At 43.2% G+C, this 10,000-nt stretch overlaps 1 pseudogene; it reads right to left on the reverse strand.

Moving 5' to 3' along the window:
• Positions 1–2,980: 2,980 nt before the first annotated feature.
• LOC147029217 (uncharacterized) lies at positions 2,981–9,743 on the reverse strand (annotated as a pseudogene).
• Positions 9,744–10,000: the final 257 nt, after the last annotated feature.

Below are 10,000 nucleotides of genomic sequence, written 5' to 3' on the forward strand. Positions count from 1 at the left end.
CTGAATGTCTGACTATCACGTACAGATCACAATTTCAAATGAATTTTCACGAAAGTTCACCACATGGAAGAGTTTGTCACAAGGAAGAAGCTTGTTGTTTTTGAAGTCAAAAGGTCAACATCTCAGGTGAGACTTCCAAAATCCTCAATTTTCATCTGATTGACTTGGAATTTGAAGAGGAGATGCATATTTGGTCATTGAATTCAACCACCAATTACTTATTTTGAGGTCAAATGTGTTTAATTTATTTTTCAAGTATCGTGATCTGCACGACGTCTTCTTCTTGATTGTTTGATATCTCAAAAAGTTGTGGATGGACACGGATGAAATTTCATAGGCCGGTTATGTGTGTGTGTGACACGGACAAACTGAGGAGATTTTGGTGAAGATCCGGATCCAGATCGGCCAACAGCCAGCCAGTTTTACAAATTCTGTAATTCACAGAGATATGATCCACAGATATCCTTTTTCAAATGTTTGCGAAAACTGCATTAGACGTCAATGTATTTTCGGATGAAATGGATTCTGTTCGGGATGACATCTACAAGGAATAACTGCCTCAGGTCATGTATGTGAGCAACCCAACATACCCATTCACGCACATAATTTACACACCGCTGCACTTGCATTTTTACTTATCATCGGGGGAGATTCAACTCATAAATACACTTTCACGATCCACTTTTAGTGCATATTTTGCCAAAGGCACAGAAAGAGAGTGAGTTTTTCATTTAATTCTTCATTGTTCTTTTACATTCTCCACCCACAGGAAATTAATACGGTATAAACAGAGTAAAATACTGACTACCCTTTGTGGCTTCCCCAGAATTTGCCGAGTCTTCATGGCTTTCCGAAAGGTTCACCCTGGTTGATAAAATTATTTCTACACCAATATACATAGGCGTCTGCTTTGAAATATAAAAGCATAAGTGCAACACAGTTCTTAAAACAAGGGAATTATTGCCGTGCTGGCAATATACCATTGTGAAGGTGATATTGTGTTCAGCCTCATGCAGGCACGCTGTAACACCACCGTGGCAACAACGATGATTCAGACCCGTCATGTTGGCTTTCATTATAATAATTATTAGACGGGCCACTTTATAACTGCGAGCAGATACGACCGGGTTACAAGTTTCCCAGTTTTGCTGCAACCCCGCTTTGCTGCAACCCACTTTGTCTTCAGGGTATGTTCGGTCTTCTACCAGCGTATAAAAGAAAAATCCCTGATCTGGCCCGCCCTCTTCTCTTGCCCGCTCTCTTCTCTGGCCTGCCTGCCCTTCTCTTCTCTTCTCTTGTGATCTGAGTCACTCTTTGGTCTTGGAGATGAGCGGTGGAACGGATCGGAAGACAGTCCACGACCGAGTGGAAGAGCCCGACGCCAGACGGAGTCCAATTTGACAGCATAAACATTTGCATGAACATTTCTTTCTGCTCTTCAAGGTCTCTCCTCTCACACATTCTTTTCTCTTTCCAAAACCCCCTGACTTACATCTTTACACCTTCCTCTTTGCCTTACACCTCATCTGCAAATCATCACACGTCCTCTGACCACACACAGGTGACACAACAGTTTTCCTCCCTCCTCCCCCTCCTCATTGACTGGGAACCGTGGGGCCGTCGGCCACGCCAGCAGCAAAAAGAGGTCGTCAACACCTCACATTTTTCCTCCTCTCTCTTTCCTTTCTAATTTCCTTGAGTAGGTGTTTGATGACGGCTGTTAGGTTAGCATAATTAAGATTGTAGAAGTTTAGATTGATGTAGATCTGCCCGATATCTTCTCTTTTGTTTATAATTGCATTTCTTTTGCCGCACCTCATCAATCCTTGCTTTCCGTTGCTGTACATAATGCTTTTGTATGAAAAGCTTTTATTATTCCACATGCCTTTCCTCACCCTTGCTTTGCAACTAAATTGCTTATATTGTGATTGTACCCATTTCGTCCTGTCTTTTCATCCACTGGTCCAGTATAATTCTTACATCATCAGCTGGGTAGCTTTACCCCACAAAATTTGCTCTTGTTAGCTGGTGCGTACTCGCAGCTCCACTCGGTTCCACCTAATTCGTTGAGTAAACCAGAGTACGCATCCCGGACATGAGATCCCCACCCTTGGTGCGGCCGTCCACATGTAAGATCCCACACAAAGTTGTGTAACACTGCGGATTGGCAGTACCAATTGTCACTCATGGTTGCTCAGCAACCCGCTGGAGTGCCGCGTTATCTGTGTTCGGTGGCCTCAGGACCTGGTGTTTGGGAGGAACTCGAGCGCTTCCCCTCGTGGTGAAACTCAAACCTCAGATCGAGAACAATGTCATTGCACAGGTAACCCTCAATAATTTACTTCATGTTTGGATAAAGCGTTGTACTTGTCGAATTTCAAACATCATAATGAAGGGACTGATGATCTCATGGTTAACAGTCCTTATTCCTCATGCGGTGGACTTGATAATGAGCTGTTTCAATTTTTTTTCCATCGAACAATTTTGGAGATATCGAGGTCCAAATTTTTTTTGTTTTTCCAAAATGCTAACCGCATCAAGTTTCCTGTGACGTCATAATTATTCATAAAAAATTCTACACGAGTCGAATATGGCGAAGATTTCGTGACATTCGGACCAACGGTTGCCGAGCAAATGAACATGAAAGCGAACAAACCTGCAAAAAGCTTCCGGGAAAATGGATAACAATGCGATCATGCCGAGTTCGATGAGAGCACTCCTCTTCCTCTCTTTCTCATAACCGAGCAACTTCAAGATTCTGCTGAACAGTTAATGACTGGTGTCTTGCTCCGTCGAGCAGGCAAGTTCACAGCACGACACGAGAATGGCGAAGCCATTTTTCATCCCGAGAGGAGAGCAAAAACGAGATCCTCCATCTCAGCAACATTCCTCTCACAACTGTCCTCTTCGACAACTGTCCTCACCGTTCTCCTGCTCCAAACCTCACTGTCCTTCGACTGGCTCTCTGACGTCAGATCCATTAATCATCCCCTCCAGGGATGTGGTTTCGCCTGCCGTACAGTGATGTACCACCTGGAGGTGGGGCTTTCTGCCTGCTTCGATGTGTGTGCATCGATTGTTGTTTCAAGGACGTTATCTCTCCTGTATCACCGATCTTGAAATCCAAAAACATCGGAAAAGGTCAGAGAGGGCAATTTTTCCTGGGAGAAATTATCCTCAATCCCGACTTAATCAACACAGCATCACTTCTCGTGTGGTGACATGTAACACTTCAGCTCACATTTTCCACACTTAATTTACATCGAAATGTCTCCAACACAAACACGGACCAAGCAACTGCATACAATCCTTATTTTGCCATGAAATTCCTCCATTTACCTCCACAGCCATCACTTCATGCTCACGTATGACAAGATGATTCCATCAAGTGTGAACATTGCAAACAAATCATTGCATCCGGACATGGTGCTCAAAGACAAAATTGAAAAACATCATTGTTGATCGAGGTCTCGGTTCGCAATAACTTCGGATGAAATTCTTTCGAAAATGGGAAAATTACGAAATACCAGGATCTAAAAAATGAGGTCAAGAGGATGTGGAAATTGAAGAAAGCTGAAATTGCGCAGGTGATAGTTGGAGCCACAGGAATGATGAAGAAAACCCTGAGTGAGCACTTAAAAATCATTCCTTGTAGTTGGGGAATTTTAGCAAATTGTATTGACCAGCTGTGAAAAAATTGCTTTCCAAAAAATTTCTTCACAAGCGTGTTCATCTCGCTGTCTACGAACACCTATCAATTAGTGCAAACCCAAATCCTTGTGGAAAATTCTGGGGAACCAATCAAAGTTCGGGTGCTCAGAGGGCCTGCGCGAAAAAATCGGAAAAATTAACTTTTTCCAATATTGACTTGTGGGATGTCCAACTAGGGTTTTTTTGGGGTGCTGAATTGATTCCAACCATTATTTTTGAGAAAAAAATCACTTCTTGATCATATAAAATGTATTTTATTGACATTTTTAACAGAACTGTGATCAATGGAAATGTTGCTTCATCAGCTTTTACAACTTTATTCATCAAACTCCCCAGTATCTTCCTCACTCCTCTTGTCATCCAGCTGGTTTATGTTCAGGCAAGAGTTACCATGACAGATGCCGCAAGCAGAAATACACTTGACTCCTTGCTTTTTACAGCAACACCTGAGTGAGCTGAAGTCCCCCGTCCAGTTGCAGCTGGCAAACGTCAGGAGGTAGTCTGGTGCAATGGGGTCTGTAGAAGGGACTGGTGCATATCCTTGCTCAGTGAGTTGCCATCCATAGTCCCGGGCATCCAACGATGGACTTTGCAGCATCAGCCAGTCTCAAGTCTGGAGGTAAGCTCGGAGAGAGTGCTGTGCTGCAGCTCCTGTTGTCGGGGGGTGTTTCTCAGGTTTTATGCTCCTAGAAGCAGCTCGCTTGCTGAAGATGTCGAATCTCAAGTCTTCCAAGTCTTTGGAGGATTTCCCATGGAACATGAGCATGAAAAGTTCACAGCCTGCTTTAATGATGTTTAACCTTTCTCAGCTCGGATGTCCATTGCCCTCTTTACTTCATCAGTCTTGCAGAGCTTGCTTAGCAAAGTTGGTTTGCGAAACCCCAAAATTGCAGACACTGTATCGCAGCCAGAGAAGCTGTGCAAGAAGATGAGATTCCTCGGGTAAATCTCTGGGAGGGCCTCCCGGATCGTTCTGACATCATAAGATGTTTCTTTGGCTGTCGTGAGGAAGACCGGATGGTCTGCAACATGATGAATCAGCATAACCAGGATGTCTGTGTCCTCAGCCCTCATCTCGGCAGGGGACTCTCTTCCGTCATCTAAAGCTGCGTGGACGATGGAGGTGTCGGCATCATCGGAGCATTGTTGCACACTGATTCCATTCCTATTAAATGTCTCAGCAAGGAGCAGAACGAGCTGGGCTTTGTTGTTCTTATTGAAGAACTTTTCTCTTGCAATGATGATTTTGAGATCCAGACGAATCTGAATGTCACAGCATGCATTCTTTGTTCGTCTCAAGTGGTCATGGTCCTTGGTGGAGCTGCCATATCCGTCAAAGACCACCGTTATCCGGAGGCGATGGCTCCCCATGGACTTCACAAACCGGAGGTAGCTCTCGGCAACATCCTTCCAAGTAAGGTTAGCCTCCCACTTGACATTGTGCAGGGGGGTTGTTCGACAGGTGTCGCCTTTTTGGGGGGGAGTGTTATTTTAGTAACGTGTCTTCTCTTTCGGCAGGTCTTGCTTTTAGACTTAGACCAGGGCTAACACCCGAGTGATGTGTCTTCCTGGGGATTGTAAAAGGCCGATTCATTTCTGTTGAACTAGTGATTAACAATTTTCATTTTACAGTATTTAATGTGTATGCACCTTGTGAGAGTGCAGAACGAAGAGCTTTCTTTGCTTCTGTGATCTACCACTTGCAGAAAGTTGATCCAAATCACTGTGTCTGCATTGGGGGTGATTTTAACTGCACATTTGATCCCAAGATAGACAGGAACACAGCAGAACCCCATCTGGAATCTTGTATTGATTTATCGCTTTGCTTCTCTTACGTTGGATTACGAGATATATGGAGGGAATTTTACCCTCATGAACTTCAGCTTACATGGAGCTGTATTACTGGAGGAAGAGTTTCCTTTGCGAGACTTGACCGATGGTATATAAATTCTCGTTTTAGAAATATTGTGGTCTCTCCAGATTTTTTTTTCCATCAATATTCTCAGACCATCATTGAGTAACCATGGGGTTTTCTTTTCCTCAGTCAATACGTAAAAGTGCAAATTGGAAATTTAATACGAGTCCTCGAAGATGGGCTATTTGAAGAAACCTTCAAAGTGTTCTGGGCGAATCAAATCCAAAGGAAACCCTCATAATCTACAGTAAATTTATGGTGGGACAATACAAAAACACATATTCAGGTATTTTGTCAGCAATTTAGAGCAAATGTCACAAACGTTAAGAATGTAACAATGACTTGCTTAGAAGCTGACATTTTACAACTTGAAGGGAAACTGGTTAAAGATAAAAATGCAAGTAACGATCAGATATTACGAGAAAAGGAGATTCAACTACTGGAGTTAATCCAAGAGAAAGCAGCAGGGTTGGAACTCAGACTAAGGGTCAGGAACTTAAAGGATTTTGATACCCCCAGTAATGCTTTCTTTCGTTTGGACTGTATTCGTAAATCGCCCAAGAATATTTCTTCTGTTTTTGACTCCAATGGAACTTTTATAGCAAATCCCAAGGATGTGAGGTTGTGTGTGAAAGATTTTTTCTCCAAATTGTTTCCAAAACGAATTGTTTTTGATAAAATGATGAGACAGTTAACCTCTCGACTTCCCTCCAGAACTGAGCCTCATTACCTGGAGTTGGACGCACCGATTAAGGCCCTGTCACACCTTGACGATTTAGCCAGCATATGCCTGACGTATGAAAAATTTGGCTAAAACGCTGGCACATGTCGAATACGTTATGGGTAAGTTTGTATACGTTAAGAATACGCTGACATACGTCGTAGTACGCTGGCATTCGGCGTCGTATGCCGAGCTGTGAGACAATTTTCCATGCTTGGAATTTTTCGACGAATGCCAGTGTCTGACTCGCACGTTCCGCATAACGCTGGCCATAAGTTTTTGGCACGTTACGCGGTCGTTGACACACGTTACTTTTAAGTTACTCATAAGTCGAAACGCGTCGACAATGTTTAGCGTACCCGAAACTTATTTCCAACCTATGAGTAACGTGTTGCAGGCACGTTACGCGATCGTTGACACACGTCACACACGTTATTTGTACGTTATTCATAAGTCGAAACATGTCGAGGTAATGTTTAGCGTCAGTGTTCCAGACTCCGTGGTTTTTTTCTTCTTTTTTTCGGTATGACGGTGATGTTGACACTTCGATTTCTCGTGCGGTTATAATATAATATAATTAATAGGCTGCCGCTCAACGATTTAAATCATAACCGCACAAGAAATCGAAGTGTCAACATCACCGTCATACCGAAGAAAAGAAAAAAAAACATGGAGTCTGGAACACTGACACTAAACATGACCTCGACATGTTTTGACTTATGAGTAACGTACAAGTAATGTGTGTCAACGATCGCGTAATGTGCCTTCAACTTATGGCTCGCGTATGCGGAACGGGTGTCATACACCGAGTACGTCGAGTAATTTTCAACATGCTGAAAATTTCTCAATGTACTCGGCATATGACGATGTATGCCAGCGTACTCTGACGTATGCCAGCGTGCTCTTAACGTATACAAAACTTACCCATAACGTATTCGACGTGTGCCAGCTTGGTTCGGCAAATTTTTCATACGTCGGCATACGCTGACTAAAACGTCAAGGTGTGACAGCGGCTTCACACGTCGATGTCTAGTGCGGTTATGATTTGAATCGTCGAGCCGCAGCCTATGAATAGCATACGCCACATGATCGTCGGCGATACGCTGCCATGCTATGCATAAGTTAGACTATCGTTGGGCATAGGTTGTGAACGCCGACAACACGCTCAGCATTCGTTGCTATAAGTTATCTATATACGTTATTAATACGTTATGCATACGTCCAACACGTTATTATATGCCCAAAACTTTAAAAAAACATCAATAGTTCAGCGTACGCCAGCATGACACATACATTTTCAGACCTTGCCATACGCTGGCTAAAATGTCAAGGTGTGACAGCCCCTTTACGCTTGAGGAATTAACCCAAGCTCGAAATGGAATGGACTCCGGAAGGGCCTCTGGAATTGATGGCCTGCCAGGTGAATTTTACATCAAATTTTGGGGCCTGTTCGGCCCAGAACTGATGCATGTCCTGGAATCATCTGTCACGTGGAGAGTGACCTCTATGCTTGAGAAGAGCGGTGATGTCTCTCCTTCCAAAGTCTGGTGACTTAAGACAGATGAAGAATTGGAGGCCTGTTTCTTTGATGTGTACCAACTACAAAATATTTTCAAAAGTTTTGTCAAATCGATTCAAAAAAGTAATCAGCAATCTGGTTCACCCTGATAAAAGTTATTGCATCCCTGGCAGATCAATATACGATAATATATTTTTTATTCGAGATTTGGTTGATGGTAATTGTGTACAGAATGATTTTGGTATATTTTTCATTGATTTAGAAAAGGCTTTTGACAGCATCGATCATGGTTTCTTGCATCAAGTGTTGGAAGCGTGTGGATTGTTGGTTAATTTCAGGAAATATATTGCTTTATAAAAAATAACATTTTCAGCCGAGTTAAGATGAACAATGAGCTTTGTTCTCCCATACAGGTTCAAAGGGGGGTTAGGCAAGGTTGCCCAGTCTCTGGTTTACTTTTTACCCTTGTGATGGAATCACTTCTAATGTTACTGAGGAAGCATCTTTCAGGAGAAGTAATATCCCCTGAGTACCCTTCAATTGTCTTCTCAGCGTATGCTGATGATGTCTCAGTTATTGTTAAGGATGATAAGGATACTCCTGCTCTTATCAAGGGCTTAGATTCTTTTCGTTTAGCTTCCTCTTTGAAGTGCAACTGGGAAAAAAGCAAAGCATTATGGGTTCCCTTCATGAACAACAATCTATCTGGAATGGCACCAGCCCCGCCAGTACACCTTCCTGTAAAACTAAAGTGGGTGGATGACGGCGTTCAGTATCTTGGGGTGTTTGTTGGGTCTACACATTCTGGAAAAAAAAAAAACTGGGACGGTGTTGTTGAACGTGTCAAGAGAAGATTGAGCAGGTGGAGAAGAGCTCTGCCCCATCTTTCATAAGGCCGAGTTCTGGTAATTAATAATTTGGTTGCCTCCTCATTATGGCACAGGTTTGTCTGCCTGCAACCACTGGAAGACTTGTTGAAGGAAGTGCAAAGGCAACTCTTGGACTTCTTCTGGGGCGGCCATCACTGGTTACGACCAAATGTTGTGTGCCAACCATTGGCCCAGGGTGGCCAGGGTATGGTCAACATCAAGAGCCGTATACTGTAATGGCCTTTCGGTTGTGCTCAGTACAAAAACTGATGTCGGATGAACAACTACTAAGTCATCTCTTGGCTGCTCAGATTTTGCGGCATGCAGGTGGGCTTGGATATGCCCGTGAATGCTTCCTGATCCTGCTTCAACACGTTGACTTTTCTCCACTCCCGGTTTTCTATCAGAGTATGTTGAATGCCTGGCAAAGCATCTCAGTTTGCCGACAGAAGGACACCTATGTCATTCAAATGTTTGCTCAGGAACCTTTGTTTTATAATCATCTTTTCTCCAGTACATCCAGAAGTCGGGTTTTCTGCCAGCATTTTATAATAGCCGGCATCACAAAAGTGTGGCACCTCCGGAATACTTCAGGTTTTGGTTGGATAATCGGTTCGAGAAATCTCTGATCGAAACGGAATTAGGTCTGAAACACTGACTGGAAAAGTATTGAGAGAGGTCGTCTGGATAGGGTTCAAACTTGGAGTGAGCTGGACCCATGAGCCTGAACTATTACACAATGAGTGGATTTTTCCCGGGCTGTTGAGACAGATCAAATCAGACAACTTACCTTCCATTAGCATGGGGTTAAACCTCTTTCAAAAGACTAGCAGTAAGGATTTGTACAAGTCTTGTGTTAAGATACTGCTGGGAGATACACCATTAAAAGGTGTAACCCGGTGGAAGAGACTGATGCTTGTTGAGGCTCCCATTGAACGTGTATGGGACTCCATGTAGAGCAAGCTCATCAGTTAAAGGTCTGGTGATCTCCAATGGAGGCTGATTCATTGGATAGTTCCTTCCAAGAAACTAATTCGTCATTTTTCTCGCACATCCATGTGTTGCCTGTTTTGTGAAGAGACAGAAGACGTGTTCCATGGCTTTATCGATTTTGTGCGATTCGTTCCCTTATTTCATTGGTTAAATTATGTGTCAAAAAAAAATGAATGGAGTGTTCTCTTTGCGTTCCTTTATTTTTGGGTTTAATATCAAGCCCAATAAAGTTAATACGCTTCTGAGGTTTGTCGTATCGACGGCCAAGCTGG

Source organism: Eptatretus burgeri, chromosome 4 (assembly GCF_056783735.1).
Source record: "Eptatretus burgeri isolate ZD-2024b chromosome 4, Ebu_testis_v1, whole genome shotgun sequence".
NCBI classification, from domain to species: domain Eukaryota; kingdom Metazoa; phylum Chordata; class Myxini; order Myxiniformes; family Myxinidae; genus Eptatretus; species Eptatretus burgeri.